Source organism: Humulus lupulus, chromosome 9, assembly GCF_963169125.1.
Source record: "Humulus lupulus chromosome 9, drHumLupu1.1, whole genome shotgun sequence".
Taxonomy (NCBI): domain Eukaryota; kingdom Viridiplantae; phylum Streptophyta; class Magnoliopsida; order Rosales; family Cannabaceae; genus Humulus; species Humulus lupulus.
This window is the reverse complement of record NC_084801.1, coordinates 172,988,410-172,999,614: the sequence shown is the minus strand read 5'-3', so window position 1 is coordinate 172,999,614 and position 11,205 is coordinate 172,988,410. Positions and strand designations below refer to the sequence as shown.

The 11,205-nt window shown below is 31.1% G+C and overlaps 1 long non-coding RNA gene across 2 annotated transcripts; it reads right to left on the bottom strand.

Annotated features, from left to right (window-relative positions):
* Positions 1–6,564: 6,564 nt before the first annotated feature.
* LOC133801142 (uncharacterized) lies at positions 6,565–10,999 on the bottom strand. Of its 2 annotated transcripts, XR_009876754.1 has the most exons (6): positions 10,634–10,999; positions 10,491–10,539; positions 10,041–10,104; positions 9,782–9,890; positions 8,415–8,472; positions 6,565–6,878 (listed from the first exon to the last, which is right to left on the bottom strand). It is a non-coding gene; the product is annotated as an uncharacterized LOC133801142 (long non-coding RNA). The 2 variants fall into 2 exon arrangements; XR_009876753.1 differs by lacking the exon at positions 10,491–10,539.
* Positions 11,000–11,205: the final 206 nt, after the last annotated feature.

Sequence of the window (11,205 nt, the reverse complement as noted above, 5' to 3'; positions counted from 1 at the left end):
TCATCAATGTACCATCGATTTTTCGATGCAAAATCGATGGTGTTTTGATGTTCTTTCGATGCAATCATAAAAAGTTGTTTTTTCTTTGCCAAAACGAGATTTTTTTCGATGCAAAATCGATAGTATTTCGATGTAAAATCAATGGTACATCGATGGTGTGTTCGATGCAAAATCGATGGTACATCGATGATGTTTCGATGCAAAATCGATGGCATTTCGATGGTACATCGATACTATTTCGATGCAATCATGAAAACTTGATTATTATACCAAACGATGCTTTTTCGAAGCAATTTCGATGCAAAATCGATGGTACATCGATGCTATTTCGATGCAGTCATGAAAACTTGATTATTATCCCAAACGATACTTTTTCAATACAATTTCGATGCTAGGAATATTTTTATCTAAAAAATTAAAATTGTCATATATTTAGAATAACAAATTATGGTGAAATATTAAAAAATTTCACTAAATTATTATGCATATTACATGAAATTTCCATTATAGAAAACGTTAGAAAAAAATAAAGGAGAATTCTCTTTTCCACAATCGTAGATATTTTATTTGCTATGTGTTGGTTTTTTCGACATTTCCACAAAGTTAAGGACTGACATCAACATATACATGTCGCTGGGGTGCGGTGTGGGGAAGGAAAGGACAAGGAGGCTTTACATCCAGTACTCCTTAAACATTTATTTATTGCATTTATGAGCTGGCACGATGGGAAAAAGTCGATGGGATATCTCCACTAGGCCTGACACACCTTTGAGGCACAAAAGGTTTACTAAAATGACCGATGGACATATGCCACTTCTGGCCCAAGTATCTCTTCCGTTCAGGGCTTTTGGGCCGCTTCTGAATCTCTTGGGCTGGGGTTTTGACCATTTCTGATTCGGGCCTTTTGATTTATACCATATTTGCTCTAATCATTTCATTATTCACCACCTTTTTTGTCTTTTATGAATATTTTTTATCCTAACAGTAATCATCCAGTAATTAGGTTATTAGGCGTGAAATTTTGAACGTTTGACTATGTCTAGTGTTACTAATAGTAGTAATTGTTATGATTGGTTTAAATACAAATAATAAGTGTTGTTATACAAGCTAGGTATACAACACTTAATAATTTCACGTGAAATTTGAGTTTCAATTAAAGGCACTTAAAAATTATGTTTTTCTGTCCAAAGTGATACAATGAGGTATTTAAGGATGCCCAAAAAATTTGAGAGCATGTGGAAGTGTTTAAGGTCAATTTTGAGAGTTTTGACCTACCTAAGTGGCATTGCGTTGTCACCCAGGAGGCAACCCGTCGCCTGACGTGTCCGTACATAATTGTGTTTTAGCTCCAATTGTTGTGTTTTGAGGCTCTAATCTTATTTAATTGAACTATGACTGTGCCTACTCTATAAAAAAGATTCTCATAGAGTTTTGATAGACTTGATCACTCTCTCAAATCTCTCTCTAACCTCTCTATTTCTCTAGCTTTCAAGATCTCAAGTTTTCTCCAAGAAACACATAAAGAAAGTGATTGACTGTGTGATTTTAAAGGATCGTTCATTACTAGAAATATAGGCTTTACTTCGTTTTTTATACAAACAATAATTAAAAACCGAAGTAAAATAGCTTCTAAATGGACTTTTACCTCGCTTGTGGGAATGGCGCTTAAAAAAAATGGGCTATTACTTCGCTTTCATAAAAAATGAAGTAAATAGAACAATAAGACGAGGGTCGTGTTTGGTTGGTACACCAAATGGGGAGTTTCCACTTCGGTTTTTATGAAAGAACCGAAGTGGAAAAGTGCACGCAAACAGGGCCATTAGTTATTTTGAGACCCTTTTACTTCGGTTTATATATAAAAAACCGAAGTAGAAAGTCCATTTTCCACTTCAATTTTTATATATAAACTGAAGTAAAAGGTTTTAAAACTTTTTTTCCCTTCACTTTGACCTCATTTCCCTCATCTCTCTCTCTAAAGCAGAAACCCAAAAGCCAAAAACGCCATTTCTGGTCGTACGATTAACGAGGGTTTGGTTTTCTAACCATTTTGTTTTTGTTTTTCCACCATTTCTGACCAATTTCCTTGCTCAAAAACTTAAGTAGAAGCTAAAAGTTGATCTATTTTCATTTTTAGGGTGAAAAAAAAGGCTCTGGCAGTGGGTATATTTGGAGTTCAAAAATAGGATTTCCTACATGATTTTGATTGGATTTTTGGGGTTTAAATACGTTCTTGAGCTTCAAAATAGGTATGGATAGTTCAATCTTTGATTGTATGATTTTGTTTTTAATTTTCTATATTATTTTCAGATTTTTTGTTTTTATATATAATGTGTTTTTTTGTAGCTTTTTATATATAATGTATTGAATGTGTTGTTTGTATATATGTTTAGAGTTGATTTTGAGCTTAAATGTTTGAATCCAAAAAACTTTATTTGTATTATTTATATATATATATATCATTCCGAATTTCATATTTATTTTGTGTAATATTTTGTGTGATTTTCTATTTATTTATAGAAATTGTTGGAAATGTTATCAATTATATATAAATTAGTGAATTTTAAAATTTGTGTGAAGGTGAACTTCGTTCAATAGTTTAACTTAGTTAGGTTGTGTTGTTGCTAATGTTATAACTTAGAGAACATAGAATGCTTAGATTATTAGTAACATTTATTTTTGTTTTCTATAACTAGCTAGTTTGATATGTTGTTTGTTAATTATTTTACTAAGTTTTTTTGAAAACTTTTTAATAGTCTTGTTGATTTAGTGGAGAGCTTGGTGTTGATTTCGGGTGACCTTAATCTAGAGTAATATTGGAGGTGTGTAATTTTGTAATTTTAGTTATCATTATTGCAATATTTATTTATCAAATTAGTGAAGTAGGTTTTGAAAAATTTGCGTGTTGTGGTGATATAAGGATGAAAATATATGTTTTGATTTTTGTCTTGAATTTGTAGGTAATTATAAAATTAGAATATGCTATAAAAACAGAGGAAACTCTGCCGAATTTTCTCTTAGGATTTACTAATTGTTGTCTTTAAAGTGTTGCCTAAAGAACTGTAGTGATCCTGAAAGAATTCGGTGTCCATCCTGAAAGATTAAGGCATCCCTTCACCTTTAACTAAATCTCAGGACAAACATGAAACTACTATATGACATTATGCTTATCTACTATGTGATTTGTTGAATATTTTCATAGTAAATTGAAATAAATTAGAGATCTTGTACGGGTAACAAATGCATTAGAAATCCTAAAAGACAAAGTAAGTTTATTTTTCATAACTTATTTATGTATAATGTAAACTATAAAATAATCAATATTGTTATTAATTTATGTTTGTTAATTTTACAGTTTGATGGGGAAAAAAATATTGTGAGATTGCAGACCACTTGTCAATCCAACACGAATGGTTAGGACGATTGATGACTTACAACCTATTTTGTTTATAATAAGTTCATTTAGTTCTATGTTTAGTTTTATGTCAATGTGAATATATCAATATTTTTAGGTTATTTTACTTAAGTACTTATATCAATGCATAAATTTTTATTGTACCTAAATACTTATTACATTGTATAAATATTTAATTTTTAAGATTTTTAATTTCTAATTGATTGACCCATTAAAAAAATCAGAATTAATTCGAAATATAAAAATATATATATATAAATTCGAAATTTGACCATTTAGAAAATCATAATTAATTTCCAATTTCATTAAATTCAGTTAAAAAAAAAACTTATTATTTAGTTTTTATGTATAAACTGAAGTAGAAACCACACTTTCTACTTCAGTTTATACATAAAATCTGAAATAGAAAGGTTCACAATTCTTACCAGCACTTCCATTTAAGACTTTCTACTTCACTTATTATGTATAAACCAAAGTAGAAACCTCACTTTCTACTTCGGTTTATAAATAATACCCGAAGTAGAAAGTCTATTTTTCACTTCGGTTTTTCACCACTTTTTACTTCGCTTTGAACTACTTCGGTTGTGATTTCATGCGAAAAACGAAGTCTTTCCACCTTAAAAACCGAAGTATTAACCCCATTTCCTTGTAGTGGTTCAATCCTAATTCTCATTTCCTCTTAGATAAGCCTCACGCATCAATAGAGGGCTAGGAAATAGAGAATCAGGACGAAGATACTTCTTGTGTATAAGTCTTGGTTGTGTATTTTGCAAAAGGAAGAAGAAGTTCAAGGTGGTATTCTAAGCAAGGGTTTGAAGCTCCAAGAAGAATCAAGAAGTTTGGTCTACAAACTAGGGTTCGCATCATCTAACTCGATCTTTTATTGGTCTCTTTGTCAAGGATATTTTAGTGTAGATTCATAATATTTTGGTGGTGTAATATCACTCTCCCACAACATTTTAATTCCATATTTCCTAAGATACATCATCATGGAAGAATCTACTTCATCTTCGGGTTTGAAATACATGACTCAAGACTTTGTGAGATTGGATAGATTTTATGGTACTGATTTTGTTCGTTGGCAAGTAAGATTATTAGGTTGAAGGAAATGGAACTACAGACTTATTATTCACATTCGGCAAGAAGGTTCTGTTAACAATGTTTTGTATGTACTAGTAATGAGTGGAAACCTTGTGAATGACAATTTGCTTGGCAAACCAGGAATCAATGTTGTGATAGATTCCAACAAGCTTATATTGTCAAAAGAAAATTTATTTGTGGGGAAGGGATATGCTTGTGACAGCATGTTCAAACTGTGTAACTCTATTGACAATATGAATATTAAAGCTTCTAATTCTTCTTGTTATTTGTTTGACTCAAATTCTATTACTGTGTGGCATGTTAGACATGCACATATAAGATTTAGTACAATTAAAAGAGCATTTAAATGTGGATTGATTGATTGTGATAGTGTTGAACTATGTGTTAAATCTAAAATGGTACAGAAATATCTTCCAAGTATTGAAAGAAATTCTAAATTATTAGATTTGATGCATACTACTTTATGTGAAATAAATAGAATGCAGACTATACTATATATATATATATGTATATATTTGTGTGTATTACGCAAGTTTATACATATTTTTTTTATGATTTAAGACTTGTATCAATGCCTTGCAGCAGAAAGTTAAAGCAATGATGAAGAAGGCTAGTTACTGTGTTTATATGTATACTAAGTTTAGATGTTCTGTCTGCCACCAAATTATTTTTTTTATTAATTTTTTTAGTTTTTTATTATTTAAATTAATTATTTTATTCTAATGGTATTTTAAATTAAAAAATAAATATATATTTTTCATATTACCATATATTTTTCCGTTACATAGTTTAAACGAGAGTTTAACTATTGAACTAAATTGTTAATATTTGACAAACATAAGAATGTAAGTGCTCAAAAAAAAAAAAAAAAAAAAAAAAAAAACTCAAGGGCTAAAGTGACTATTGAGATATAAAAACCCTAATATAATTAGTAATTAGTTACTGTGTTAGTTTTAGTTCTTCCTTTATGATTTGTACATCTGTCCTCTTTTATGAGCTAACGTAACTAGGCAATAGACTTCGCGCGATTATTTAAAAAACTTCACATATATTGTTGACTGTGATTTTAGCCAACGACGTAAGAACGTCAAATACAACAAGCCTTCAAGAGAATTATAAACGACAACAGACAGTTTTTATCAATGAAAGTAAATAACACGAGATTTTATAGTGGTTCAGCCCCGATAATCGGTAATAGCCTAATCCACTTAGAGATTTTATTACTGTATTTACACTCAAGATCAGATGAACCAGTGTCAACTGAGTTTCTTCTCTCACTACTCGAGTCCTAAAAAATTTTTTAGGACTCGCGGGGCGCGAGTCCTCTATTTGAGAGCCTTAAAAACTAAGGTTTTTTAAGACTCGCAATGCGAGTCCTAAAAAACTTGCGAGTCCTAAAAAAATCTGTGCGAGCCCTAAAAAATCTGATTGAGTGCCTTTAATTAAGTTTTTAGGGGCGAGTCCTAAAAAATCTGGTTGAGTGCATTTAATTAAGTTTTTAGGACGCATTGCGAGTCCTAAAAAGAATGTTTTTAGGACTCCCAATGCGAGTCCTAAAAACTTAATTAAAGACACTCAATCAAATTTTTTAGGACTCGCGGATAATTTTTTAGGACTCACTTTGCATGCCCTTAAAAGTAATTTTTTTTAAAAAAAAAAATACAGCTACAATTTTAATTTTGATTTAAAAACATATATCCATTTAAGTGTCGAATATGTATCAAAAGAATTTTGAAAAGAAAATACTAAAAAAATGGCAAATTTTTTTTACAAAAAAGACTTTTTAGGACTAGCAGACAACAATTATAATTCAAACTTATAAATAAGTAGACACACACAACAATTATAAATATATATAATAGAAGGTATAGATAGTACTATTTCATAAAATGTTATTCATCCAGTACGTAGAGGTATTTCAAAACAGTAGCAAACTACACCAAAATCAGCAACAAAATAGACCATAAATCTACCATATTAATCCATTAAAGAAGCATCAAAATAAACCATAAACACACCAAAATCCAGTCACAAAATACACAAAAAACCAATAGTGAAACACAAGTATAAAGCCATTAAAGCATAAGCAAAATACACTAAAGATGATATTCATTATTAGTCTAGGCTCAAAATCAGATCTGAACATATCCAACACAATCAAATGAAACATATTTTAACATAAAAAAATCAAGAAATAAAATAAATACTTGCTGCCGCCGTGAGCTATAGTGTCGCCGCCGTGAAGTTGAGAACCCCACCAGCCAGCCCCGAGCCCAGCCCAGCCACCGTCCCTACCGAGCCCCAAATTCTTGACATTGACTTCTTCAGCATCATCAAGAACCAAATTCATGTATTCATCAAAACCCTATAAAACCATAAATGAAAGCCATTAAGATCACGATTTAAGAGTTTGCGCAAAGGTACTACAGATATTTACAAGGTGTTAAAAAAGGCATGAGATATACATGAGCCAAATTATACTTGAGTTGAGACCTACTGAGTTAGTCACTTATTTAGACATTTATAGGAGTCTCATCAGAAAAAGTAAGGTACATGATGTATGACTAGGGAAAAAAACATTTTAATTCTTGCTAGATGATCCACCTTGTCCTGATTTCAAAAATAATTACTAGAGGAATATTACGCATATGTTGGTAAATAATGAAAATGCATTATTTCAATTTCAATATTAGTTGCAGTCTTGCAGAATATGAAGCATATGATGTCTTCAAAGAATAAAATACAGAAGAAAAAAAAAAGAATAATATAGGTAAATAACATACACATATATTTATCTTATATAAATAAGATAAAGTATTTATTTATCAAAGAAATAAAAAAAAAAAAAAAAACCTGCTATGTCGTGAACCCACAAACCTCTCTGTCGTGAAATTCATAAAGCCAAATAACCAAAGCAAACTCTTAATATCAACATAAATAACCAAAGAAAGAAATAGACCATTCCAACTTCATAAATAAAATTAGAAAAAACAAATGTACTGACATAATGATCCCTCTTAAGCATGATATTTATGTTTCCTTAACCTATAAGCTTTCAAAGCCATGCAGCATAAATTAAAAAAATCTTAGTATTGAAGGGTAATAAGTCAGGATACAAGCTTACGAAGAGAAAGCTCCTCAACATATAACTTGGGAAAAACAAGCACAACTTTTAAATACTACTCAGGCACTTATACTACTCTAATATTGTAGGAGGCTAGCAGTTGTGGTTTTATCAATTAGCTTGTGTAAAATATGCATTATAACCGAATATATATTGGTTTTGTCAAGAATGAAAGAATGACAAGATAAAAAGAAAAAGACTTTAACTCAGAACTTCTATCAAACAGATGGTGTGCCAAAGAATTATAAATATGCACAAACCGAATTAAACATCTCATTTTAATAACATGCATATATGATCATGAATCAAGGCACATAAAATAAATATGATAATTCTTGTGAACAATCAAGCAAGTGGGAAACAATGAATAAAAAGCAATTTGCTCCATCAATGCTGACAAATTTAGTTATTTTCCAAAAGCCTAAATGGCCATTCTGTTTCATTTTCATGCAGTTCAATCACAATAATATAATTTGTGGAAATCAAGCCAATAATTTGTGGAAATCATATAATAATGTACTTGAAGATGTAATGAAGGCTGGACCTGCCATTCAACACTATAGATCTTATAGAAACAGTCACAAGTAACAATTACTACTCATAAAGGTAAAAGGCTCAACCTTCAATTTTCTAGAATGAATTGGAAAATGTGTCTGTTATATATATATATATATATATATATAGATATATATATTATCATCACTATCTGCTAACGACAATCGCAAAAACAAATATGGAAACAGAGGATAAACCACTCTCTAAATTGTCACAACTTACAAAGACAGCAGATATTGCAAGGTTGATGCGTATATCTTGCACAGAAGACTTGGTGAATCTGGAAAGAAATCATATTACAATTAGAATGTATATCAATATCACGGTCCTACACAGAAATCTTAAAACAGGCTGCTGTGCCAGACATGGGAAAGTACAAAGCTTGAGCTCTAACATTTAAAAGAACCACGAGTTGTCCAACACAAAGGAAAAAACAAAGGAAAAAATGTGATGGAGCAGTCCATGAAAATCCACATGCTAGAAAACTTGCTAAATAAAAGTCTTTTGATTATATTTGGCAACTAAACTACTTAGTAATTTTCACACTCAGGTTTATTATTGCAGAAACTTGGTTCAAATTGGTCTGACAAGAATATATCTACATACAAGTAAGTTCAATTGAGATAATCTACAATGATCAAGAATGTTTTCAGAAAGATAAAATGACCTGTCAATCCTTTTTTTGTGTATGTGTAGTAGTGGAAAATCCACATGCTAGAAAACTTGCTAAATAAAAGTCTTCTGATTATATTTGGCAACTAAACTACTTGGTAATTTTCACACTCATGTCAGAATATATCTACATACAAGTAAGTTCAATTGAGATAATCTACAATGATCAAGCCTGGAATAAACCATACATATTATTTATACTTTGTATATTTCAGATGAGTAAAACTAATTGAGTTAAAAAAAAAACCATACATATATATATATCATGAATGGGCTGTTAGATTTAATGACCCAAAAGATAAAACAATTGCAAAAACACAAGAGATGGTATTATACCATTAGTTTTACATTTATTGGTTGGTTCCTAAAACTATAATCACAACAGAGTTAAACATTAAGTAGAGTCTAATGAGAAAAAAAATATATACGATACTTCTTCTATCAACGAGCCAATTTTATATATAACAAGATATATTATTATAAAGAAACATTGCCCACAAGACGAAATTGAATTGGCCATTAAAAGTAGCCTTTTTATTCTTAAACGTTAAAAAAAAAAAACAAGTCATACACAAAGAAGAAATTTTACCATGGAATCACAGAGCAAAATTAATTATTTTCTAAATTAAAAATCATCAACACTTACAAAAACCATACAACCAAGATTAAATGGTTATAGGGTGTGCCTATAATTAAAGGTCTTGGGTTGATAGGGTGAAGCTTTGGGTGTGCTTAGTAGTAATCTTAGATGGTTCAAATTTATCTGAATAGAACACATGCCTATATATATTTATATATATGTATATATGAGAGAACGCTTTTCAAAAGGAGATCTTTCCTAATAATCAAAACACATTCACAAATAAAAGTCATAATAAGAGCAGGCACAACAATGATGGCTGCAAAAAGAATCATACCACCCTCAGTAACTCGAGTCCTTCTAAATCTTGATTGGTCAACTGTCGTTAATTATATGGAACCATAAGTAATTGGTTTCATAGATCCACTAGCCTCATTTGAATGGAACTGTCAAAAGGGAAAACAAATAGAAGATAACTAACATGTAAGATAAACAAAATAGATAAGCAGAAAATAAATTAACCCAAAAAATAGACAGTGAATTGGAAGGAGCTTTCAATTCCCCAAATTTTGAGACTAGACTGGAAGGTCACTCACATATATAGGGTGGAAATCAACTATACCCCTCTCATGTGGATGAACATGACATTTAGAACTTGGTCTGCAACAGGGAGTAATAAGGTAATGAGAATGAATCTTTTGTTATTTTTGATGAAGAGAATGAATCTAGTATAGAGTATATTCCTTACTAATTTTGACTGATTATATATACCCCAATTGTGTAAGGAAACACACATAACTGAATAAGTGAAAGAAAAAAAACCGAAACACCTTTGTTTTCTTTCTTTTTATTAAGCATGAATTAGAAGTAATTATTTTATAGAACTAATAGATATTGGTTATAACAAGTACTGCAATAGTTTTATTCTTACTCTATATTTATTTGAACCAGGAAACATCTAACCCTACAATAATTGAGTACTCAGAACTATAGCAATTGGTACCCAAGATAGATTTGAACAGACTTTGTAGAAGCAAATTACAGACCTAATTATTTGAGCTATTCCCATTGAGTACACTCCTCGTATTTTCAGCTCTTCAAAATGTTCACATATGGAAAGAATCCTAAATCATAAACCCACCATAAAATCAATAAGAAAAGGCAATGTTAGAGACAAACAAGAACTCACCTCGAGAAGAAGACTACAAGCAGCAAATGGAGAGCTGATTCCGTCTCCTTCGGTCACTTAAAAGCCCGATCCTTGGATGGGCTTTGTTCGTCTTGATACCCTGAGTTCACCCATGGTACCCTTCGCCTGAGACGATGTCAGAGGAGGCCAGAAATTGGCCTTGAAGCCACGGCGGTGACGTACGAGCCTGGAGGCTTCTGCTCGCGGCGGAGAACGGCAACGAAGAGCTCGTGAGGCTGGAGTTTCGGCGGTGTCTGGTACTCTTGATCCGGTGCCTACACGGCGGCGACCATCGGAGGGCAGCCATTCGGGCTAGCAGAGAGCATGCGAGAGAGAGAGAGGGAGAAAGGAAAGTGGATCGGGTAGGGAGGGAGGAAGAAAATGATTTTTCACTTATATATATATATTTTTATTTTATAAATAAAAATCTGATTATATTATTCAAATAAAAAAAATATGATTATAAAACTCTAATTTTATACTATTAATAAATAAAATATTTAAGGGCTTGTTTTGGGAGTCCTTAATACTTTTTTAGGAGTCCTAAAAAAGTATTAAGGACTCTCAAAGAA